Source organism: Rhipicephalus microplus, chromosome 2 (genome assembly GCF_043290135.1).
Source record: "Rhipicephalus microplus isolate Deutch F79 chromosome 2, USDA_Rmic, whole genome shotgun sequence".
NCBI lineage: Eukaryota > Metazoa > Arthropoda > Arachnida > Ixodida > Ixodidae > Rhipicephalus > Rhipicephalus microplus.
The window spans coordinates 277,395,343-277,421,776 of record NC_134701.1 but is presented as its reverse complement, the minus strand read 5'-3'; the positions used below and the strand labels follow the sequence as shown (position 1 = coordinate 277,421,776).

At 49.3% G+C, this 26,434-nt stretch overlaps 1 protein-coding gene across 2 annotated transcripts in view; it reads left to right on the top strand.

Moving 5' to 3' along the window:
* The window catches only part of Shrm (shroom), a 483,853-nt gene that overhangs the window by 166,100 nt on the left and 291,319 nt on the right, over positions 1 to 26,434 (top strand). The window lies entirely within an intron of this gene.

Here is a 26,434-nt window from a genome sequence, read left to right as displayed (position 1 = left end):
CATATGTTCAAACTCTGGCTAAAGATATCTGGGGCACCCTGCATACCCTTTAAAGTGGATGGAGGGGCCCCACCGCGGCGGTCTAGTGGCTAAGGCACTCGGCTGTTGACCCGCAGCTCGCGGGATCGAATCCCGGCTGCGGCGGCTGCATTTCCGATGGAGGCGGAAATGTTGTAGGCCCGTGTGCTCAGATTTGGGTGCACGTTAAAGAACCCCAGGTGGTCGAAATTTCCGGAGCCCTCCACTACGGCGTCTCTCATAATCATGTGGTGGTTTTGGGACGTTGAACCCCACATATCGATGAATCAAAGTGGACGGAGGGATGACCGTTACCGCAGCTCCGTAGAGCACCGGACGCGTTATTGGAAGGTCGCAGGTTCGGATCCTGCCGGTGGCAAGTTACCTTTTCGTCCACTTTTAATTCTTCACATTTACATTGCAGTAACATCCCCAATACTTTTCTTGGATATATGGTCTGTTAGTTCTCATCAATATTGTGTCAAACAAAGAAAACGCGCCCTTAAATTTACATTTTCCGTCGTTTGCCTAACGCAAGAGAGGGAAGATATCAGAAGATCTGAATGACTCGTTTAACGTTTTCGAAGATTAGGCTCGTCCTTGCGCGTTGCTTGTATTAAACGTGCTAGTTATGCGTGCATCTGCGTCGTCGGTATTTCCGGCTCGATCGTGTTTAGAGAAACCTCGATTATATTCTCGTCAGCGGTACGTCGGAGCAAGGGAGTTAGCTCTCGGTAAGTCAGTGAAACCTACCCTGACTCTCCGTGCCCTCGTCAGTCACGCTGTCATTGCCCGTATAAATGCTAAGACTCCCGTTCCCGCTCTTTCTTTATATGCGTCGGTTTACTGGCCATGATAGAGACCGTCCCTGCACTGTGTGCAATACATTCAGACAAGTAAGAAGACCCTGACGGACACACTTTGCCTGTATACCAGCTTTGCGAAGTGTTCGTTATTTTTTTTTCATTCGTCTCTCTGGCACGCTTCTTCGCAGCATTGCCGTTTCAACCTTCGATTAGTGAAGGCACGCGCGCGAAGTGAACCGCCGCAAGCATTGGCCGATCATCCGCGGTCACCTTCAGGGCTAATCGCTGTCCAACTCGTCCGTCATCCGACGGAGACAAGCCGATAAATCGAAAGATGCCGTGCCCGACCTCGGCTCACAGTGACAGTAAACACCCGCCCGATCTTGCCGTACAAGCCGATTAGCATATTTTGACTCTTTCGCGGCAGGAGTTTATTGTGAAAAGAAATTAAAATAATGAATACTCATTATTGCAGAAAAGTGCTCGTGATGGCGAAGTTTCATGCACCGAAGCTTCATGCACCGAGGCATTGAGCACCCCCCACCCCCCCCAAAAAAAAACTTTTGTTTTATGAGAGGAGATCCGTTGTATAGTGGAGGACTGTGGGTTAATTTAAACTACCTGGAGTGGTTTCTCGTTTACAAAAAGTCCGACGCACGACTTTATAATGCGTTAAACAGCTCCTGTTCAGATTGAGTTCACTGCAGATGGATGACCAACATGTGACCTCGTGCCTAGCATGTCATATGGTGGTATACTACTGCCACCCCAGCAGATGGCGGCCACACTTTTCTGAGTTTTTCTAGACCCAAAGTGCGGTAAACGTGACGTCAGTGAATGGCGTTGGTGCATGAGCCATGTGGGCATAGGTCGGGACCGTAGATTCTGTTCACGTTCTTCTCGTGGCAAAATATACTCAATACATGATGTCACAGAGCAGTGCACATGTCTGCTCAATTCAATGGCCAATATGTGCAAGTTGCCTTTCGCCTCTCTAGGTTACTGGATGAGCTAGCTGACACTTTTGTGACGGAACTGTTTCTGCGTCGGCGAAATGCGCTGTATATGATTTACTTTCTCTTCCCAATATTTCTCTACCATTTCTTCTTCTTCCGAGCAGGATGGCCGCGCGGATTCAGTCCTGGTTAGGCTGGTAACTCGGTTAACCTTCCTTGCCTTTCATTGCCGCTTCATTTATTTCTCTTCAGCTCTAAGAAAACAATGATTACAATTTAATTTGCACGAGATATAAAGATGCTAATGGACGATATTCTCGCTTGGCCCATACCCGAGCATTTTCACGAAGGGGCACCGATGAATCGACGGCTCGATGTGGTGCCCACTACGGTGACTTCCACAACTGTCTTTTGTAGCAAAAAGGAGCGTGATAGTGAAGGACCTTTATTTATTTATTTATTTATTTATTTATTTATTTATTTATTTATTTATTTATTTATTTATTTATTTATTTATTGTACCCTCAGGGCATACAGCATTATAGAGGGGAGTGGGTTTCTCAGTGACATCTGAGAAACCCATCTTAGATGTCACCTTTCTCAGTGACATCTAAGGGGGCTGTCTCCATAGCATTGCTCATGGACGCTGCTTTTTCTCGGGGTTCATGAATTGAGCCATTGATCAAGCTACAGGTAGACCGATACGCTATTGCGTTAAACGCCTTTACACCGTGCGGGTGTTCGGTTAAATAATTTCATCCTATATCCTACGATTTGTTATGAATGCGGATCACAGGCGCGAAAGAAGCGATCCTCAATTTTTGTTTTTCGATGTATATCTGGTGATCTAGAAAGCATTTTTTCGTCCTTGCATCATCATCATCATCATCATCATCATCAACAACAACAACAAGAACAACAACAAGAACAACAACAACAAATTTATTGAAAGAAGGTAGTTCGCAGCGATCGCGTCAGGGAAAAGAGAAAGAAATGAGGTCGCCGAGAAGAATGGATAAGAACACGCTGTCATAGTCCGGCTTGTCTGAGATAAAGAATCAGTGGCTGCGCGTGCACGTCCGATCTACAATTCACCACTGCTGCGCAGACTGGCACAATCCCGTAGCCTGACGGCGTTGCGGTCAGGCGACGCGGAAGCGTTTCTCCCCGAGACATTTCAAACGTCCCTCCTCGACTTCTAGGCGGCGTTGCTTTAACAGCAGCAATTTTCCAGGAAAACTGACCGCGTCAAGGGGAATCGGCACAACGCGCGCCGCGGCTAATACAGAGAGAAGGTTGGTTGATCCAACGTTTAAAGCGTGCACTTTACTAAGTGCTGTTAAGTACAACTGATTCTTCGACGACTATTTGTGAGAAACATCAGTGAGACCCATGTATTACAAGTTCTTTATGCTCACCGGAACTCTTCTCTGTGGCCCAAAGAACGGTGTCGGGCCATTTCGCGCGTTTCGCATTTCTTACGTGCCACTCTTCTTAGCCTTTTTGCCCGTCTCGGTCTTATCTTTACGGTGCTCGACTGCTCAACCAAATGTCGCAGGATCGGATACCAGCCGCGGAGGCTGAATTTAGTTGGATGCGAAATGCTAGAAGATTGTATAGATGTAGGTGCACGTTAAAGAACATCAGATGGTCAAAATTTCTAGAGCCTTTCACCAAGGCGTCCCTCATAATAGTATCGTAGTTTGAAGACGTGGGACCCGGACAATTATTATGTTAAAGGCTTTAATTTTCACTCCATTGAGAGCACATGTCATGGCCAATACCCTTTAGATTCAGCAGCTTCCTCAAAAAAATTTAATCGTCACTTGACTGGTTTGTTATAATCAGCTGTACCCTTCATTTATACTCTGTGTATAAATCAATTGACAGCCAGCGCATCGTGTATGGTAGAACTTGTGTTACTGGGGGAAGGTTGGTGCATGCCAGAACACCAATGATTTACCCGTCAGAAGAAAATGAAAGCAGCATCACAAAAAAAAAAGGACGCGACACCTTTGTCATTAGATTTCTATGATGTAGTTCCTGGCTTTAAGCTTTCATTTAGGGGCGAAGCTCCTCTTAGTCTAACATCGTCATGCGTCACGCGTAACCGAGAGAAGAGGAGACGAGAAATAAAAGAAGGCAGTATCTCCCGAACAGTATAGTAGACGGCGCTGTCTCATAAAAGTGCATACAAACTGCAGTTGAGTGAAGATATTCTAGAAGGCGCTTTACCACTACTCTTCGATTGGTTGCTGCGCGGGCTGTGTCTGGGTATGCGGAGAATTAGTGCCTCTCTTAGTCTCCTGGATAGTCGCCGTACGTGGCGGATCATTAGTGGGACATGGACGGAGCACAGCGGCGGGCGCATTGAAGACGCTTGCGCACGGCTTCCTTGGCGCGCGTCTCGTCGGTGTTACCCGTGCGCCGTCTGGATTCTCGATTGCGATCGGACGCATGGACGGATGCATGAACGGACGAACACTCGGACGGATGGACGGAATCTTCGTCACAGTCATGATCATTCACTCCGTGGATATGTTGTGATTATTTAGGGGCGAAGCTCTTTAGGGCGTGGGTCTGTCCATCCTCCGTCGTTGTCGTACGTAGCCATCGGGATGCGAGATGGCGGTACTTGGAGTGTTCACTAGATGGACGCACGGACAGACGCATGGACGGACGAACAGACAGACTAACAGAGGGACGAACAAATGGATGGACGCGCGGAGTGGGTATGCGCCACTGGGATGATGATCAAAACTTTATTACTCCCAAAAGAGGGGACTGGCCGAGAGGTCGGTGATGCGAGATGGCGGTACTTGGAGTGTTCACTAGATGGACGCACTGACGAACGGACAGACAGACTAGAAGACGGACGGACAGGTGAACGGGCGTATGGGATGGATGCGCGGACAGGCAGGCGGACGCATGGATGGACGCACGGATGGTCGCGTGGACGGACGGAAGCAAGAACTAATGCACGGACGGAAGCACAGATGGGCTGACGGACGCTTCGCCCCACTCATCATCATTCACTCCGTGGATATGCTGTAATTTTTTTTTTGATACCCCATAAAACGGACCCCAATAAAACTTTTTCATCCATCCACCCATTTGAGCGCTCGTGTCCTTCCGTCGATGTCTTCATTTTCGTGTCGTTTTTTTTTTCTTTCCATTTTTTACCTTACCACATCGCTTCGCTCTTTATAAATCACCCGAATTATACTTGATCTTGTGAAGCGTGTTTTGACGTTACTGTTGGTAGCACCTCGAAAGTTTTTTGGGGCACCGGTAGCACTTCGAGAACAAGTTCGGTGTCCGATATGCTTCCTTTACCGGCGTTAACAGTAGTCATTGGTTGTAATAATGTGACGTCATCCGCAAGGGGCGCTAGCGTGGCATGCGATGACCGCGGTCGTGACCACGCTTTGATATCTTGTCTAATCAAATCAGATTACAGTATGCCGGATCATTGAACGACCACGTACGGCTATGACGGCCAGATGTAGGAACTAGCTGGCACCCCTTGTTGAGGTGAGCTCAGCGAATACCTCGTCTACCGCATCGCTCCTCGGTGCACGCTTTTGGGAGGAGCGAGTAACTGTCGACCCGCAGTCGTGAGCCTCATGCGGGCTTTCACCGATGTTCCTTGCCCCGAGCTGGCCATCTATTATGTGCCGTTGCCTCAGGGCTTCACGTTGCTCTTTCCCCAGCCACTTGTGTTCGCCGAGCTCCCGTTTCTGTTTTACCGCACTTTTCATTTTCTCTCGACTTCGGCCACCCCGTTCTTTCCATTCTTTTCTAGCGTGCGTGCGTCAGCTTTCTTGACGCCCCCGTTGGTATCGAACGTGTGCGCACCTGGACGATTTGAAGGCTTCTGCGGTTGTGGAACGTGCTCGAAGAAAATTGTGGAGAGTGCGAGCCGTACTGACCCCCGCTCCCATTGTTATACGCGTTACGTTTCGTTCTTCGTCATTCTTTTTCTTTTATCACCAAGTGTAGCGTCCTTCTCCCTTCTTGTTTTGTATATAGGAACTTTAAGTTTAGCCCGCATTTTACTTCATCTCGTAATTCTTTGATATGTGGGGTTTAACGTTCCAAAACCACCATATGATTATGAGAAACGCCGTAGTGGAGGGCTCCGGAAATTTAGACCACCTGGGGTTCTTTAACGTGCACCCAGATCTGAGCACACGGGCCTACAACATTTACGCCTCCATCGGAAATGCAGCTGCCGCAGCCGGGATTTGAACCCACGACCTGCGGGTCAGCAGCCGAGTACCTTAGCCACTAGACCACCGCGGCGGGGTGCTCTCTCGTAATTCTTTATCCCAGTCGTTTTACTTTTTCGTTGTAGAGACGAAAACAGAAGAGTAAAAAGCCAAGCGATGTTCTCAACCACCCGGTGGCATTGGAAGAGTCCTTCGATTGCGACTTGCGCATTCTTCGGTGTGGCAACACCGCCACCTGAGGTTCTTGCGTAAGATAAAGAGAAAGAAGAGAAAGGAATAAGAATAGCGTTCCAACGGAGTCGACGCCATCCATAGGACGTTGTAACCTTTGCAATACATCGGAGCGGAGTACGTGGCAGCGTCACTGCGAGTAAAAGAAAATGAATTGCTGATGGAAAAAAAAAACAACCGACAGCCGTACAAGCCTCGTGGAATGACGAAGAAAGCATTTCAGTGTCGTTTCTGAACGTGCACCCCTGTTCACTCTCGCGGAATACCTTATAGAGCTCACTCCGGGCAGCGTGAGGACAGCGCATACTCTGGCACAGCGTTCCATGCGTGGATGGACGGACGACGAGTCGTCAGCATTGTTCTGCCCCGCAGCGGCGGTTATTTCTAGGCATTACTCGAACAATGTTTCATTCAGCGACGGTCGTTAGGGTGCCCCCGATGCTGCAGCGGCAGTCGGGTTCTCTTGCGCTCACCTTCGCGCCTTGTTGCACGCCGGCACGCAGTAGAAAGGGGAGGCGGGAGAGGCTATTGGAGCTTCGGCTTCTCTTCGTGCTTGTGGCCTAATGAAGAGGACCAAGGTCAACCGTATACGACTGCGGCTTCTGTTGCTGGCGACGAAAGACGGCCTGCCTGTCTGGTGCGCACGTTTAAAGAGATACCTAGGGCTGTTTGACAGAAGTCATTCTCCGCAAGCGTGGTCCGGCCGAGGACGCCATTTTTTTTTTGCCATGACCCTCTGTATGAAGCGTCCCCTTCTGGGCTCTTCTTTTGATGATAGACATTGAAAACTCCTCAGCGCGGTCTGTGTGGCGCGAGTTGGGTTCGAAAGAATGTGCTACAAAGGCCCCGCTGTTACTTTTTTTTTTCCCCTCGTTGACGCAGGCGGTGACGATGCCGGGTCGTTGGCGTCATACGCGCGTTGCTGGCATGCGTGAAATGCCGCTTTCTTTTGTTCTTTGTCTATGCGGTCCAGCGGATACGTGCTTCATGCGTCGACGCTCCGCAAAGAGAGCAGAAAGAAACGTCCTTCACCGCCAGGTGTGCTGCGGTCGTGCGTGTGAGGTTTCAGAGGGGGCTTTCTTTCATAAGAAGGTCGGTCTGGAGTTCACTAGTGAAATGTTTGAATGGAAAAAATTCTTCAGGTTTCTTGCTTAGTACGATGGAGCACCGAATGCACGTTGAAGTTTCGAGTGGATTCGCTTTATGACGGTGCTGCTTACTGTGGCTATTTTCGGAACTACAGCGCAACAGTATTCGCCTTTCATTACGGCACTTAGTACCTGTCACAGTGGTGTTTTCAGTAAACTAGGCTGTGACCCGCCGCGGTGGTCTAGTGGCTAAGGTACTCGGCTGCTGACCCGTAGGTTGCGGGTTCGAATCCCGGCTGCGGCGGCTGCATTTCCGATGGAGGCGGAAATGTTGTAGGCCCGTGTGCTCAGATTTGGGTGCACGTTAAAGAACCCCAGGTGGTCGAAATTTCCGGAGCCCTCCACTACGGCGTCTCTCATAATCATATGGTGGTTTTGGGACGTTAAACCCCACATATCAAATCAATCAGTAAACTAGGCTGTAGTAACTTTGTCATGGAAGGGTTTTGCAGGCTACTCGTTCAAAATGTTGCGAATGCACACCGGCGAGACTTTGGCGCAGCATGTCTCGCATGTACGCCATATTCTGTCAACCCAGGGAATGTTGCACAATAATTATGCTTATCGCAGGTCTGGTCCAAAACTGCATAAGGATGACGTTTTACAAGCATACCCCGCCACTTGCTATTGAGACAATCTTTTAATTTTGCACAATGTATCCTGAAGTAAACGCTGTCTACTTTTTATTGCTCCCGGACCTGGCGAAATTTTTCACTCATTCAGCCTCGAAAATTTCGACCTGCTACTTGAATATGCTCTCTAAGAACGCTGTGGGATCCTTGTAGGCATTATTATTATTATTAATTAATTCTTTTGAAATAATGATAGTTTTTATTTACGGAGGCATTGACAAAACCGACGTTTCACGTAATGCTTAGAGATGGTTAATGACATTGGCTAAAAGTAACATAAACGTTCAACTTGAAAGACTGTGTATGGCGAAGCGTAAAGCTGGTGTAACGTTTATGCATCGAGGGAGAGAAGACAGAGATGTCAACCAGACGCGCGTCCGGTTTGCTATGCTGCGCGGGGTGAAGAGGATTAAAAGATTGATGAAAGATAGAAAGGAGATGAAGAAGGTATTGCCAACGAACACGTGCACCGGTTGATAACACGTTATACAAGCGATTGATTAACCAGGTCTATGTGAGGAAATGGTATCTTTATGCACCAAGTCTCTACTAAGAAGATAGGCGCAAATTTATATCACTACGTGTGCCGTATGGACAAGGTGAATGTCTACGTGGCGCGATTGGCTGCAGCTGTGATTGCTTCAGGTTTGTGCTATACACCACTTTTATTTCCGAACGACGCTCGTTGTTTTGTGATCTGCCACTGGAGATGCAAGAGCCGGGCAGCCAGATGGTCAACCTATATCGTAGTCCAGGAGGTATGCCACCTCTTGGACTGCTTAAGCATAGTCCATACACTGGGGCGCTCTTCGTTCTCAGCTGCCAATTTATTGCACCCGGAAACAAAAGACCTCGCACTCGACCACATCGCCGCAATCTTACTCCCTAGGTGGCTCAGGCTTTGAGCGGTTTAAGATTACACGCATACTGCCACTTCGTCGCAGCGGGGAGCTGGCGCAACCGTTGCGTCCATCTGCGACGTTCGCAGGTGGACTGCGCATCGCCGAGGCGCTACTTCGGCTCCAAAGTGCCTATCATCGTGATAAACTGCGCCCGTGAAAGATTACCGTACACGCTCGTCGGAAGATTAATGGAAACTACGAACCGGGGGCTTTGTAATGCTCGGCCGCGTAGTTTGAAATAAAGGCTCTGGAGCCGTGGCTTCCAGAAGGGATGCCTCGTTAGCTCGCCGGAAACTGCCCAGGTACGCATCACGCACACATCGAGCATGGAACACATAACGGGCGGGCCAACTTGCGAGGGTCACTGCATCGACCGAGGGGGGGCTACGGTCCCATTACACCTCCGGCCGGGAAACGGCTCGTTTGGCTGCGGTCCCGTTTATGAGAAGAGATGCTGTTCGGCGGTGGTAGGGAGGGTCGACTGCGGCGCTGATACCCGTCTCTCGCCGCGTATGCAAACCCGAGGCGCTCCCGTGACCCCGTATGCAACGGAACACGCGTTGTTCCGTTCACCGGACGAGCACGGGGAGGACGGAAAGGTCACGGCAGAATGCGGCATTCGAAAGAAGCGTCTCGAAAAGGGCGCTGCGTTTTGTGTCGCTCAAGGGGCGGAGCTATAGGAAGACTACACGCACGGGCGCAAACGCGTAACCACCCCCGCCAAGCGGGTGCGTCGAGGAACCGTTTCAGGAAGCAACGCCTCGGACTTGACCCATTGCGCCGGTGTGGTCAGCGCGTTCTCGTTTGCGGTGACGCGACGGCCGCCGCTCTCGCTCCTTCGCCCACACGTGGGACGACCTCTTCCCCGACACCCTTTCCTGAGACGGCGACGTCCAGGTACACCGGCACGACTCTGACCCGCGTGTCGGGGCTATGGCCGCCACGGCGTGGCCAAACCATCGTTTGCGTCGTCGCCCGGAAAACACATTAGAGACGCGCCCACAATGCGCTACTGGCGGCGCTTCTTCTCCTCATCCTCCTGCTGCCGTGCGTATGCCAAAGCTCGATGAGGTGTGTGTCCACCGCTATTCTAGCCTCCTCGCCCTATCGCATTCCGCTTGCGTGTAGTACGTATGTGGGATAAAAGCGCACCCCGCGGCCAGCGCAGCCATTCGATGCTTGACCGCGCGCGCCAAATCGCCCGGAGGCGTCGGTACTTTTGTTTGTTCTCCCGTGCCTCTAGTCGGGCGGTGCATTTGCGACCGCAGCGTGGATTTTCGGCCGTGCTCGTGGGGTCTGCACAGCGCTGAACTTTTATTTGTTTCTGCAAAGCGGCATCCCTTTGTTGCGCCGAACAGGAGTAGTCACCACTATAGGCTGTCCGGAAGTCCGGCTATCTCGGCGCTGTGTTCCTCTCGCCACTTCTTTATTTTACTCGTTTGATCTTTCCTGTCCGTGAACATGAGCTCCATGAGGAAAGGTCGGGGGGGGGGGGGGGGGGAATGGCCGCTTGTGGACGTTTTGCTCTGCAGTGGACCACCGGTGGCCGTATAACGGTGACCGGTTGAATGGTCACTCGTGTGTGCGTCTCGTGATGGCACGACGCCATTTCGAATGGCCCACGTGGTGGTGATTCTGCCGTAGGAAGAGAATTCCCGCTCAGATGCGCACCATATACCCGTTCCACATTCCATCCAACGTGCTATCCATTGCTTTGTTCTTTTTTTTTTCTATTTTTCGCTCAGATCTATCTGTTTGTTCGTGACCCCACAGCGTGATCGCGGCATGAAATCGTCCTCTTGTTTTCGTTTTGCCAGTTCTGTAGTTATTGTCATTGTCTTTGCATCGCGACATTTCCAAGCTGCTCAATACTACAGCTTCCGGCATGTCTTCTAACCACGGTGTAAGAATAGCGCAGTCCGAGCCAATGCTTGGTTTAACTCTGCACACTTTTATTCGAGAATATGCGCAAGTAAATGTGATAGATGAGAGGTAATATTTTTGAGAAAAAGAGAGCGAATGCCGCAAAGGCTCGGAGGTTGACTAGACAATGTCAAGTCCGCTACCCGCACGCGTATAGGAATGGGAAATGCGGCAGTTAAATAAAGACAGAAAATGCACGAGTCAAGATGATTGACAATTCACGTGCACAGTTCCTCATAGCTGAAGATGAGCACTTAAGTCAGTCGTACCTATAAGATCTGCATAAGTAATGGAGAGGTGATGATCGAAGTACAGTCATTAAATACGCTCAAAAGAGTTCCAGGTAATAATGTAAAGAGAAAGTTGTATGCACAATAATGTAGACGCTGCTATGTTTTATGTCAGGTTTTAGGGACAACCAAAATTGAGCATAGTCAGAGGGTCCTTTTCTATTTAAGACGGAGCGACCCTACTGGATTTTTTTTATGGTGTTACAATATTGCCAACAGACTTCGGCTTTGTATACCTCTGCTGCATGCTTCATTTGGCCATGTGCTCTCCGATATAATTCACAGTGTATCCGTGATGCCGGACTCATTGCGCAAGACAAGTTTGCCGCCCTAAGTAAGGTTATATTATAGTTTCGAATTTCCAGCATGTAAGCCATGCGAGAAAAGTCGCTTTCTATGTGTTTTAGTGCACGTTTAGCAGTATTATATTGTCGCGGTACAGCGCGAACTAAAGGCAGATAAACGTCGACACAGCGACTCTCAGCAGCCGAACAGCAAGATCGCCTTCTTTATCTTCGATCAGCCAGAGCTCCACTATCTGGTGTCCGCCAAATCCCCTTATCGTCGTTTTGGCCCACTGCAGTACACACGCGTCAATATTCAACCCCACGCGAACCGGAAACTTAAAAAAAAAAACGGCTCTTCTATCGTTTTTTTTTTGAGCGGTACAATTGTTAAAATAAAGTTTGGAGCTTTCCATTTTACTTGCCGCAAACACGTTTTCCGGCAGTTAAGCCTTCCTCCGAGTAGTTAGTCCTAGCGTCGTATCTAGGCCTCTATCGTATTGTCCGATGGACTCCCATATCACGTAGACAAATTGTGCCAATTTATTTATTTATTTATTTATTTATTTATTTATTTATTTATTTATTTATTTATTTATTTATTTATTCTTGAAGTCAAGTCGCTAGCAGCGCGATACGCTACGCCGTTGCGCAAGACATTTGAGGACGAACTTCACTTGGACAGAAAACTCGGGCACGATTCGTGGCCCGCGTAACCGGACGAGGCGTGCCCCGCCGCTGCATGCGTGTATGCGGGGAGACCCAGGAACGCGTAAAAATTTCCCCGTCCGTGGCGCCACCTTCGTGAACGTGTCGCGTCCGTCGCCCGGCATCGTGCGAGAGTTCCTTCGTGTCTTGTCACACCGACGTTGCCCGCGCTGTTCGATATAGAACAATCGAAGCGTGACTACCGGCCCAATCCGGCAAGTGCGACCGCTTCAGCGCCAGTTGTCGGCCGTAAGCGATCCAGCCGGGTTCTCTATGGGGCCTTTCACATTACCCGTGGAAGCGCGCTGCGGTGATGACCGAAAGACATGTACTGAATTACTCCTACCTTACCTAACCGCCGGCGTCCGGACTACCGCGTAGGCTTGGTAAACGCGAATGACGAAAACGTCTGTGGTTTTACGTCTCAAAACCGCGACATGATTGTGAGGGAAGTGACAGTAAAGGGTTCCGAAATCTTTTACCATCTGGTGAACAATTTCGGCTTCGTCGAAATGCGACCACCGGGGTCGAACCCGTGACCTTCCGGTCAGTAGTTGAGTGCTATAACCACATATTCACCGTGGCGGATGACGTAAACGCGAGTGATGCGAACAATAATCATCGCGATATGACATCGCAGATCGATAAATGTTGCGGAGGCGTCATCATAACGTCACTATGACGTAACATAACGTGACGTCGCATGATAGCGTCATGACATGACATCGTCGCTTGGTCAGAGGAGGGTTCATCTCGGAGGCCGTCCAAAATCCGGTGAGGTGCGCCATGTTTGCAGTGTCTCCGATCTTGGGGGGTAGTGTTACGCTATAGGGGCAGAACGATTTTGGAGGGGTGGGGGGCGATCAGTACATCGACTGAGAAGACAAAGATGGCTGTCACTTTCTAGTCTCAGGCAAATGCATTCGGGAGGGACCCTGTGATATCGTACCAGTCTAAGTAGACAGCCCAGATGGCGTTATTGAAGGTCAACTGAATGGTTTTACTTTCTCACTGTCAATAGAGGAGCTTCGGAAAACTCATTCAGTTGACCTTCAATAACGCCATCTGGGCTGTCTAGTTTGACTGGAACGGTATCACAGGGTCCCTCCCTAATGGATTTGCCTGAGACTAGAAAGTGACAGCCATCTTTGTCTTCTAAGTCGATGTACTCATCGCCCCCCACCCCTCCGAAAGCGTTAAGGTACACTGAATAGATTTACTCTCTCACTGTAAATAAAGAAACGAGCTTCGGAAAACTCATCGAACATTAAGGGTGAACTGATTGAGAGCGTCGTGTTTTCCATGTTATTATAAACCTCGAACAGGTGCCGAGTTTGACGACAGTCCGCATTTATCGACGAGTTTAGTTTTAGAGCGAGAGCGTATACGTTTCTTTCTGTAACAAATGCCCTCCTTCTGCAAGAATAAATACTTATTTATTTATTTAGTTATTTATTGTTTTTCCTTTCGTTTTTTTTCTCCTTTCATTGTTTTGTTAGCTAAACTATCCAGCGCCAACTATCTCTAGAATGCAAACCACAAGCGAAGCGTGAGCGTGGGTCCTCCCCATGAGCCTCTTGCAACCGTATATACGTCTACCGTATAGAGAGACAGCAAAAAAGCCTAGAGTTCGGGCAGCGCTGTAAGGTATCAGGGACTACCTCGACGAAAGACAATCGGGCTCACACAATACGCCATCAGCTGGCTGTACAAGCTTGGAACTGCACGCCCGAACGTCCCTGGTGGCCCCGAGTTTCGGCAGCATCGTCCGCGCGCCGGACGGAGAAGGGGAGAGCCGCTGCGCATTGTTCTTCACCGCGAGCAGTGAGCGGCACGGGAACCAGGTTGACTCGACAGTGCATCGAGCCTGTAGTGGGACGCGATGCTATTTACTACGGCTTCATTCCTCGCTATAGCGTATTCGCTGTGTGGAGCGCCGATAAACGGGCGCAGACCGTGGCTACTGTTTCGGAGTACAAGCGTGCAGTGGCAGCAATGAGCAAGCTTGCTGTAACCTCGTGTAACTTAAGCTGACCTCATCTTTGGCGTTACACGGCGCGTTTGCAGAAGCGTTCGGTTCGACGTCCGAGACTTGTGAACAGTCCTGACTGTTATATATCGTCGTCTTTCGTACTTCAATGCGTCGAGATAATTGTTGGTTGGAAAATTTCATGTGAATCCAGAGATACCCTCTTGTACCCAACTTTGACATGCCATAAGAACACTGCACAAAGTTACGCACTTGTGAGACGGTGGAAAAACAAAACGAAAAATACAGTGCGTATAAATGTATGAAAAAAGAAAGCACACCACCGACCGTGGCGTATGTTTTGGGCCTGCCTTAAGGGGCCTTAAGCGCGTCGGAATAGAGGTTGCTCGTGAAATACGATAAGCGAACTTACTGTTCATGTTCTATTGTGAACAAGGCTACCGTGTGGGAGCCGAAACGTCTTTTGGAAAATATATTTTGACTTTGGACCGCGCTATGCTTTCTTCGTCCACGTCATTCCTAGACCATATGGGGTATTCGGTCATACTTTCGACTCGATGTAAATTTATGTTTGCGCCCACTGCACATCGTCGTCGTCGTTAATTATATACCACTACAATAACGCAAACACCACGGTGTAAAGCTCGCCCCTCTTGGACAGTTGCTGTTAGGAGGACTTCTATTTTTTTTACTGTCTAGAATAAATTACACGATCTTCGATATGAGTGTTGTGATAATGGGTATGTCTGTCATTGCCGTAGGGATCACTGGGCATGTCGCTGCTGCTTTTATCAGCTATTGGAAGTCCGTATTGTTGCTGTTGTCCGCAGTTATTCGCATCCCATTTCGCGTTCATGGAATGGCGACGCATACATGACTGGATTTTCGGTAGCTACACCGACTTGCCCGCCGAAAACAAGATAGGAACTTGCGAATGTCCAGCGGAAATAAACGAACTGAAGTGTCTCTACGTGAATTGCGACGGAATGTCAGTACGCGAAGATATCTTTCGATGGCTTGTGTTAGTTCCTTCGTATTCCCGGAAGGCAGCTGCTCAATCCGATGATTGTGCATTGCGTTATCGTCCGATACGCCTAAATACCTCGACTTCTATACTAACGGTTGCAGACCGCAGAATCTATCAATGTCTCGGATAAGGGCGCGATTTGACGCCGCAGCTGCTCCTATACCGGCCGGGCGGGTTTTCATTTGTTTCTCCGCGCAAGCGTTATAGAGAACGCGTAGTCTTCGACCCTGTATGTCTTTTTCTTTCGCGCAGCGGGCGCATAAATTATGCAAACGAACCAGCCGTCAAGGTCGCGGCACGGATCACCCCCGGCGTGCGTGAAAAAAAGACGGCGCTCTGTAGGGCTTCCTTCCGCTGCAACCACGACCGGTACCCGCAAAATGACCCGACAGAATCGCTTGTTCCAGATATGGCACGGTCCTGCGAGAGAGAGAGAGAGAAAGAGAGAGAGAGAGAGAGAGAGAGAGAGAGAGAGAGAGAGAGAGAGAGAGAGAGAGAGAGAGAGAGAGAGAGAGAGAGAGAGAGAGCGCATGAACATTCCGCACGTGTGAGCCTTATCGCCTGCGGGGTTTTGTCTGTGGGCGGCGGCCGAAAGCGATGCTGCGCAGATGGTTGCGAGCAGACTGGGCTGCGGACGTAACCGGTCTTACCAGGAGCATAACACCACGTTACTGTGAAGTTAGCTGCATCGTGCAACCCGTGACACACGGCCTTGACGTGTCAGCTCGGAAGTCCTTGAAGGACTGCAATCAGGAAGGCACTGAGATCGCCGAACCCCAACACTAGGGCACCGCCTAACACATGACCACATGCATGGCATCCATTTCCGAAACTTTAGCCGGCAAGATTAACGGCAACTACTGGTCTGCCTATCACATGCTTAGTGCGATATAATTTTTTCATTAATTAAGGATACTACTACTGCTACTACTACTACTACTACTACTACTACTACTACTACTACTACTACTACTACTAATAATAATAATAATAATAATAATGATAATAATAATAATAATAATAGCTGAGGTTTTACGTCCCAAAACCACGATATCATTATGAGAGATGCAGTAGTGGAGGGCTCCAAAATTATCTGGCGCTATGAGAACGCGTCGCCATATCTTCACGACGCGGCGGTGCCCGCTCACAGACCTCTACCATTTCGCCTCCATTGAAATGTGACGCCGGGGCTGCAATCAAACCCCCGACCTTTGGGTCAGCAGCCGAGCACCCTATAGCCACTGACCCACCATGGTAGACTCATTCTTAAAAGAAAACCCTCTGCTAGTGAGCAAGAAGCTTTCAAGAAAAAGTACGAGATACGAGAGTGTACTCTATCCTATGTAATTTTTTCCCCCGAAACATAATGCGAACAAAAAACAAAAGCTGTTTCCTTCAATATTCCGGTACCAATCAGCGGAAGCAGCTAACCTGTACCAACTTCTTGTTTATGAAAAAAGAAAGGAGTGTAACAAAGCCGCCAGTGGTCAACGGGGTCAATTCGGAGCCGACCCCTGCATCCTCAATTACTCCAAGTATATTTCTATGCCTTTAATATGCTCATCACAGCGCCAACGGTCGACATCGACCTCACAGTAACAACAGTCCTGCCATTATCATTACTATTAACTTCACTAACGTTGCATTGCTAGCACGAATGGTCGTTAGATAGGCACCACTCGCTAAAACTGGCTGCTATATAGCGTACAGTCCGTATAGGCCAGCTACGACTTTATCTTGTCTTCCGGAATGCCAGTACTGCAGTTTGTGCGCTTGCAAGTTATGCGACCTGTTAGCGCAGTTGGCGTTCGGCCTCGCATACTCACCCGCTGCACGTAACACTCGGAAGAAGCGCGCCAAGCTCTCACCCAAGGCGATTCGTCTTTGGCCAGACCGCTATCGGAGACAGCGCTCTGTGCGTACATAAATATCTCCGGAGAGAAAAAGTAGGCGCTATCATTTGGCGTGGCCCGGCACCGTCGACCGGCCTGGCAAAGCGTTATACACAGCTGCTCTGTTTCCGAGAACGCGACGAGAGCAGAAAGAGATAGACGTCCTGTAGGTGGGCTGTTATCGGCTTTCCGATGTAGTACATAGTAAAGCGTTTCTTCTTTATGCAGAGCCGCGGTGCTACGACGCGCCGGTCCCGAAAGGCGCGCGGCACCGACGTCTCCGATCCGAGATGCGGAAAAAGGTGCGAGACGAAAATAAAAGCACCACGGCCGGGCTGACCGGCACTGTGGGTCACGCAGACAAGTCGCGAACATCCCAGGCAAGTTGGGCAAGGACAAAAAGAAAACGCGGCGTTTGTTGTGGGTCTTTACAAGCGCGTCGGGCTGCTCGTGGGAAAACTGGACTTTGAGGCTGAAGAAAAATAAATCAAAAGAGGGAAGCGTATGCAAATGAGGTTTACGATAGCAACCGCTTCGTCGATAACCGCATAGGTGTTTGCAACCGGAAGAGCCGGTGCTATTTGGACAGTTTAAAAAGGGACCATCTATTTTCTCCCTCAACTGACGCGTGTTTCTGTCTCCGATGTGCTTTTGGAGAGATTTTTTAAAACAACAACAAAAAAGTATTTAAGCAGGAAGATGCTCACTTTGAGATAAAGCTTCATAAAAACGGATGGTATATTTATGCTACTCAGAAATACAGAACATTTGTTTAAGTGTATACAGAATGGTTGGGAAGCTGGCTTCATTGTAGCCACAGCGGGAAGAGGTGAGGAATTCAATGCAAACAACCTGTTGCGTCCGCAGTCACCTAATTTCGCCGGACCTTGATATATTCAGTGATTTCATACCTACGCACAGCAAAGCTTTCCCTATACGTTCCTGTTCCGAGTTGAAGTCACTATAATAGTGCGTAATTATTGGGGCTGCCACCCATTCGGGTAAACGAGACAGCAAGTGTGTACTCTCACTTTAAAATTGACCCTTTGTTTAGCCTTCCTGTCCGAGCATAATAAACTTTCTTGAGTGAATTAAGGCGGTTTTCAAAGGCGAAGATTTTTGCAGCCGCGTGGTCATTGTGCACAGCATGCGAAATTCCGTAGGCAGGTTTTTCCGCCCACTTACTCTTATATATAAAGGTGGTGGACCTCTGGACAACAGCACAATTGAAGATCAGAAGCTTGTTTTATTTTTTTTTGATGACGTTAAACGTAGAAGTCAATAGGAATGACGACATCATCCTGCATGCGTACTAACACCCTAATTGAGCTTGGTTGATTGCATCGGTTGGTCGACTTCGCGAGAAAGCGCACTTGCAGAATTTGCACATTCAATCAGATCGAAGCGTCTCAGTGCGTGTTTATATACCCTTCAGGCAACTTCACGTATGAATGAAGCAGCACACTCTAGTTCTTTCATCTATTCAATTTCGTAGCGAACAGTGCGATTCCTTTCTCATCGAATTGCTTCCATCAGCTCGAGTGCACTTGTGTGTGCCTGCCTATAGCAAACATTTAGCGCACAAGCAATGCAATTGCTGGTCATTAAGAGCAATTTATAGAGTGGGCTCCAAGAGAAGGCAATAGCTCTAGCGGGACACAGAAAGTTGGGGAAGCCGATGAGATTAAGAAGTTTGCAGGGATAACATGGATGCAGCAGGCGCAGGACCGAGTAGGTTGGCAGAACATGGGCGGCGCCTTGGCTCTATAGTGGCTGCAGTCAGGTTCATGATGATGATGATGATGATGGTGATGGGGAACTTGGACACTATACACCTTTTCACAGGAAGGAAAAAAAAAAAAACACCGCATGATGGGCTATGCGCGGGAGTACAAACGCTAAAGGCGCAGCGTCGCCAGTGCATTTTTGAGGGGACGCGCCAATTTGCAGTGCCCAAGGAGGGCTATGGCGGCGCCCAGGGAGGCGTTTATGAAAAGGTGAATAGAACGGTCAAGAGAGACAGCTGCTTGAAAAAGTGCATTCTTGCCAAACAGCCTGAAGTGGTATGTTACGTTCATTCTGCTAGTTTCAACTGGTACCCATTGTGATCCGGCTATAGAACAATAGCGCCGGCTTTTACTGACAGCCCTATGCACTTGGGAGGCTACGGCGAAGAACGATTAGAAGTACAACGTACGCTCTCCTCTGTGCGAGTGACCTTGTATGACAATCCTGATGGCTTCTCCGAGTATCTCCGTGGACAAGCGATGCGGAGACCGACGGGGTTCCACGCCGATTGACGATGTTCCACGTGCTGAATACCTGTGGGAGAGTTTGCGACATGCATGTACACAAGGCTCGTTGCGCAGCTTGGAGGGCGTTCATGATCAATGACGCCAGTGAGTCGTTGAGCGCTCTTGCGGCCACAGGAATGTCTCGACATACGTATGTTGGGGTAGGCGAGGCGTGGCGCCGTTGTTGACACGCTGGCGCTGGGAAAACAATTCGCCGGTTAACGCCTAGAGAAGGAAGAGCATGAATATCCATGAGTGTCTAGGCAGTTATATAATACTGCGAAAACTAGTATACAAGTCGGCACAGAGGCGTACTGAGAGGGGCAGGGGAGGTGAGTACAAGCTTTCCACCTCCTTCCGAAAAATTTCCGGCAAACGTTCCTGCGGGTCACCGGTGTCTGTCGTGGATTCGGGGATGGCATAAAAAGCAAAAGCACCTTACTAAGCTTTGCCTAACGCGTTTCAGTAAAAAAAAAAAGAAAGCGAACCACTCGCAGAATGCATATGCTTGCGACTTGCGCGCACTCTGGATCGACGTGATCCGCACATGTCGGCACGCTTTTCGGCATTTCGAGATAATCTCCAAGACGTACATCATAACGCAGGTGGCCGACACATCAGCTGTGCTCTCCCTCTGCCGGCGCTGTTTTATGTGCATTGTAAAACGGGATACCAGGCTTTTACTCGTGCCGTAAATGCACGTCTGGCGCCAGCAGAGCACTTTTGCTCGTCCCCAGTGCACGTCCAGTCCATTCCGTTCGTATACATGTATGCACGTAGCACACGTGTCCGGCACTACTACAGTTCATCACCCTCCCATTCTCCCCCTTATGGTCCGAGAGGCGTCTGCGAGTGAGACACGTCGCGTCTCCGTGGTGTTAGCCCTAACCGCACGTTCGCCGAAGGAGAACGGAGGGCAAAGCAATGGCTGCCGCAAGCCGTTTGAAAGCCCCGCACTTCAAAAGGGCCGCCGGTGGGGCATCGGCGCTGCTCTGCCAGATTTACAGGCTTCATGCGGCCAGAGAGGATTCCCCAGCTCAGCAGCATCCTGGATTTTTATTTATCTTTGGCTCGTTCTGTCTTCTTCGGGCGGTTCGCAGTGTGTGCGTTGCGCCGGCTCTGCTGTTGCGGACGGGTCGGAGCGGGATCCAGCCGCGCCGCATTACCGTATGGGCGTCGGCCGGTACATACGAACCCCCTGCGACGCGCTGCCGACAGACGCCGACGGTTGGTTGTGTGTGCTTCGTCTCACTGAAAACGGTGCAACGTTGAAGGAACTGCACGGCGTCAAGCGGGGGTCGACTATTGGCGCTGGTGAAAGTGGTACACTGTTTCGGCGGTGCTTTTAAGACGATTTTTCTTTCCTAACCAACTGTGGTTCGGCGGTGTTAATCCTGTCAATGTAACTTAGCTCGTAGTATCTGGAATATAGCTTACTGTAAACCACATGAATTTCGTGGAGCGTAGCCATACAGATTGCGAGGTACTCACGAATGCCTCAGCGTGAACGATGAGCATGGAGTATGCTTTCAACTGCGCGAGCATTTCGAGCGCCACCTCGTGGCATGATTTTAGTACAAGCGACGAGTGTTTGCAGTTGTGCATCGACACTTATCGTTGGTAAGACCGTTTCAAAGGGCAGATAATAATATCTCTTTCTTGTCGTTTCCTGCTTACTCGTTTTGTTTACTAGTTGCGGAAGATGCCTAGAACGAATCGGTAGAGCCATCTGAATATGTCCGAAGTTTGCTTCTACTTCTCAAAGTTGTGCCTTCCCCCCTCCCTCTTCGCGAAAGTATTCCATTGGACAGTTTCTTGATTCCTGACGACGGTAACAAGTAATATGCTGATTGTAAGCCAAATACAAAGAATTTCTAACAAATAAAGAGAACAGCAATCTCTCGGAGTAGTACACATCACAACTGCGCCCGATGGATATAGTGCGAGTAGGAAAAAACAGCGAAAAGGGAGACGATACGCGCGAGAGAAGGGACACGTAGAACAAGCGCTGTTCTGTGGGACATAGTGATTTCCTCTTCCCTCAACGGACGAGCTACGCAATGGTGCTCACTTCAATGCGGTGTGACAGAACTGGCCCACATTCAACACGTCGCTCCACGCAGCGGCACCAGATCTTTTAACTGTAAATAACGCGCCACAGAGACTCATCGCAGCCGGTAGACACGGCCGATCGAAGATCTCCGCTGTTCACTTCACTGCACCGTTTTTCCGAGTCCGAAAGGAAACGGCGTGCAAGCTTCTGGCGCTGCGCCTCCGCGTCGGCGCCGCCGCCGGACGGCTTCCTTTTTGTCCGGCGAGAGAAATCCTCCGGGGAATGCTTTTGGGGCCCGGGTTATATGGCCCATTAGCGACGATGGAAAACCGTGCGTCGTCGTACCATTGAAAAGCGCCGTGAGCGATGGCTTAGGTCGAAGAAGGCGCTTTGAGGACAAGCCGCCACACTCGCTAGCTGTACAGATCATACACGTTCACGTTCGGTGGGAGGTTGGAATCGAAGAGACACGTGTTTATGGACGAATTCCACCGGACATACGTCACGAAAATGCGGTGGCGCTGTCGTCGGGCGTTTGGTTTTCGCGTGGTAGGCAAAAGCCGCCGCGCTTCCCGCAGTTGTTGCTCTGTTTTCGATGGTGCGTGCGCTGTTTGTCGCCGTGCAAAGAACAAGAAATGGTGTAACGACGAGATTTCACGGTGATTTGCGCGGGAAGGCACGAGACAGATTGGCCTGGTCGTTTTTTTTTTTTCTTCTTTCAGTTTTCTGTTTACAAAAACTGTCGCAACACTTGCCGTGTGAGAACTTGCCTTGGACGCTGGTTCATCGGTAATGTTTTGAAGCAGCTTACCCAGAAAAAAAAAACGACGCAATTAGCTCTGTCAAGCGTTTCTCATTGTAATGTGCTGCACCGCAGTTAAGCCTTATGTAGAGGCACAGTGAAAATATGTATCTCAAAGCACGTAAACGTAAACTGGAGCTGTACGCATCAACAAGTCTCATGTGTTCATTTCCTTCCTCTGTTGCGGCCGCCGTTTGTAAGCATGCCTGATGCGGGAGGCGTCCCAACGCGCCGTGCTCGGAGGCAGCTTTTGCCTCTGCTGCGCCAGTTGTCACGTGATCATAGAGGGTCGTAGCGCCACACAACACCTATATACTACCATTTAGCCACTGCCGCGGTGGCCTAGTGGCTAAAGCACTCGGTTGTTGACCCGCAGGTCGCAGGATTGAATCCCGGCTGCGGCGGCCGCATTTTCGATGGAGGTGAAAGTGCTGTAAACGCCCATGTGCCCAGATTTGGCTGCACGTTAAACAAAACCCAGGTGGTCTAAATTCCCGTAGCTCTCCACTACGGCGTCTCTCGTAATCATAAATGGTAGTTTTGGGACGTTTAACCCCACATATCAATCATCATACTACCATTTAGCGCGCTTTTGGCTGGGACAGCTGGGTGGGGCCAGGCTTTGCGACGTCGCTACAACAAATTTACATATATCGACGGCGCCTACCTCTGTTTACAAGCGTGGAATATGCCTACACCTGCGCGGAAGCATCGGTACGGCAGCAGTGGCGCGCAATGGTGCGTGGCGCCCAGATATGGCGGCCGCCACCGTGGGTGGTCCTTTTCGGATGCTTGCAGACGGTTTCACTCTCGACGTCGCCACAGCTTATCTCGTCACGTCTCGCGAACTTTTGCGAGATCTTCTTCTGTCGTCGTTGCGTTGTTTGTCGATACAATCTTCGTTTGAATGGTATTCTGACGAATAACAAATACTGCCGGCCAACGTTTTCTGAGGGTCGTATGTCGTGGTCAGAGGTGCATAGAAGTAGAAATACATTTCGGGTTTCGCATACGAAATCTACGTTGTTATAACTAGGAAGGCTGTGGTGGAAGGTTCCGGAAATTTCAACAACCTGATCTAAACCTAAGCTAACTAACTGTCTTCCATCATTTCCCCTCCGTCGAAAGGTGGCCGCTATTCGATCACGTGACCTTTGTGTTATAAATCGAGCACCACTAGACCACCACGGCGGGCGAAGACACGCCCAGTAGTACACGCGCAGTATTTTATTAAATTACGGGTACTATGCCCGTGTATATAGACGGGCGGTCGGATTATCGCCCTCCTCTGCCGGTAGGCGAAGACGTGTGGGTACGCCGGCTGTCGCATCTCTACGGCGGCAATCCAGCGTGCCTATAAGCGGCTCCCCGCTTATCGACATCTTGCGCTCAAGTCTTTAAACACAGTTTAATTGTGTATCTCTGTTAAAAGGTCATTGATATTACAATTAACCTTTCACCATTGTTTTCTTTTCATGCGATAGTAGTTGTGTCGCGCTTCATCTAATTATTGCTTAAAAAATGTCGACCTGGTAGTTATTGTTTAGGTGAAACCCAATACTACTACCATAGTCCGTAAGTGCTAATAAAAGTATTTAAAGACTCTGGTACTAATAAAACTCCATTGCCCACGGCATTGAGTGCTTTGCTTTCTTAAGCGGGCACATGTGTCGCCATGTCGCGCGCGGGTGCCCTCGCGTTCCTCCAACCATCGAGTGACAAATGCGTCCACGATTTAGGTCGCGTTGTCGGAAGTCGCCCGTCGCGGTGCGCAGAGTCTTTCGATGGCGGCGCTGTTCTCTTGACAGTCGCTTCCTATATATATGATCGGCTTGAGTCACGTTTACGGTGTTTCCCGAGCCACAGTGACTACACGTTTAAGATAATGCATTCTCATCCGAGAAACTCGTTTTAGAAACAGTTTTAGAAGCCGTCTCGGCATTACGACGCCATGCATGTTGTTACAATGGTCTTTTTTTGATAAGGGTCGCTTTTTGAGTGAGTTTATACACATTGAAGCTTTGTATAACCCAATAAATGGGTAGGAAAGCAGGATAAACCACGATTAAAAAGCGATTAGGACATAGCGGCATTAGTAGTGCATCGTGAAGGAAAGATCTCAGTTCATAAGCCTCTTTTTGTGCCAATTTGCTTTTTATTCGCAAATTTTTCGTTTTCCCGTGACCATTTGCTTGCTTTATATGATGTTGGACGCGTTACTTTTGAAGGATGTATGAAAGATTTTACTGAACCAAAAATTTACACAGTGCATGACGTCTATCATAAAGTGGCACGTATACTGCAGCTGTCGACGCGCATATGTAGTCCCCGTCATGTAATCCTTCCCAGTGAAGGGTAGCAAGCCGGAAATTTTGTTATGGCTAACCTACCCGCCTTTCACTTGACATTTCTCTATATAACTGTATTTTCCGTCGGCACCAAGTATGGATGCAGATTTGGTCCCCGCCACGTAATCCACGCATGCCCTCTGGCGTTTGGCGTTGCATTTTGTTCGACTCAATATCCGGTACGACGTGGTGCGCCGGGGCCCAGTGCCGAAACAGGGTATACGGGGCTCGCTGTCATCATCATCATCAGCCTGACTACGTCTACTGCAGGACAAAGGCCTCTCCCATGTTCCGCCAGTTAACCCGGTCCTGTGCTTGCTGCTGCCAATTTATACCCGCAAACTTCTTAATCTCGTCTGCCCACCTAACTTTCTGTCTTCCCCTAACCCGCTTCCCTTCTCTGGGAATCCAGTTAGTTACCCTTAATGACCAGCGGTTATCCTGTCTACGCGCTACATGCCCGGCCCATGTCCATTTCCTTTTCTTTATTTCAACTATGATATCCTTAACCCCCCTTTGTCCCCTAATCCACTCTGCTCTCTTCTTGTCTCTTAAGGTTACACCTACCATTTTTCTTTCCATTGCTCGCTGCGTCGTCCTCAATTTAAGCTGAACCCTCTTTGTAAGTCTCCAGGTTTCTGCTCCGTAGCTAAGTACCGGCAAGATACAGCTGTTACCCCATTAATACGCGGTGTACAGATTCAAAAGTTCCACAACCCTGCGGTTTTTCGTGGCCTCTGGCGTGGCGGATCCAGTCCTTCCAAAGCATGGCTCTTTCGCGTTCATAAGCAGAGTAATAAATACTAATAGCGCTATTACCTGCGGTTTTACGGCTCGCCGCTGCTGCATGCTTGTTGCAGAGGAGGCTTAAAGCGTAATAGTCTCGCAATGTGGGTCACGTGTGTGCCGGAATACGAGAGAGCGCGGCTCGCGTGCATGGGTGTAAAGCGACGCTATGCGAGACTTTGTTAAGCGTGACGGCGCGCCGGCGGCCGAGTCATTTGACCCGCGCATGCCATCATCGATGCCTGCGCCACCACCCACCCTGCCTGGCGCAGTCGTTGTTTTGTTCCTGCATTGCCTTTTTGCCGCGACGAAGCTATAGCTATGCAGACTTGTTATTGAGCTCAGAGGTCGTGCTCTGGAATCGAGAAGAGATCTCTTTTAAAAGATCCCTCTACGACTGAGTTCAAACGCAGTATATACAATTCGTGAGATCTGTTTCCGCCAGTAAAGGAAACTCCGTGAATCCTCGTTTCGTGTGAAACATGGGGAGAGAAAGAGGTGCCATGCTATCGGCTGATACACTATACGTATAAAACATCACAGCTGATAGACTGTGTGTGCTCCCCCGAGTGTGCTCGTGATTGTGTTTACCTCTCTTATCTCTCTGCAACCTCTTTTCTCCCCTTCATCTCTTCCCCGGTGCAGGGTAGCAAAGCGGATGCGCGTCTGGTTAACCTCCCTGCCTTTCCTTGCATCTTTATCTCTCTCTCACAGCTGATGCACTGACTGCCAACTTGAAGGGCCGATTTGTTTCATGGGGTAATGGTTCTGTTGTATAAAGCATGTCAGGAGGCCCGACACGTATGCATTGGTGAAGAGGATCTCACTGAGGAGGAAGGGTTTATTTTTTTTTTTCAATTTATCATAAGAGGTTCGTCATCTTCTACCTTGAGGTTTACATTCAAGGTATTGCGGTTTCAGTGAATTGGGCAGCATTCCTTTATATGGAACAGCTAGCGTATCTCCCGCGTTTTCTCATTCGTGTACTCATCCGCTTGTTCGCTTTGATAAACATTGTCTTTTTTTAATAAATACAGATAGCCAATTCAAACTAACTAAACCTGACTTGCGAAGCATATATGTAAAACGTAAAACGTGTAGGGGAGGCTGAT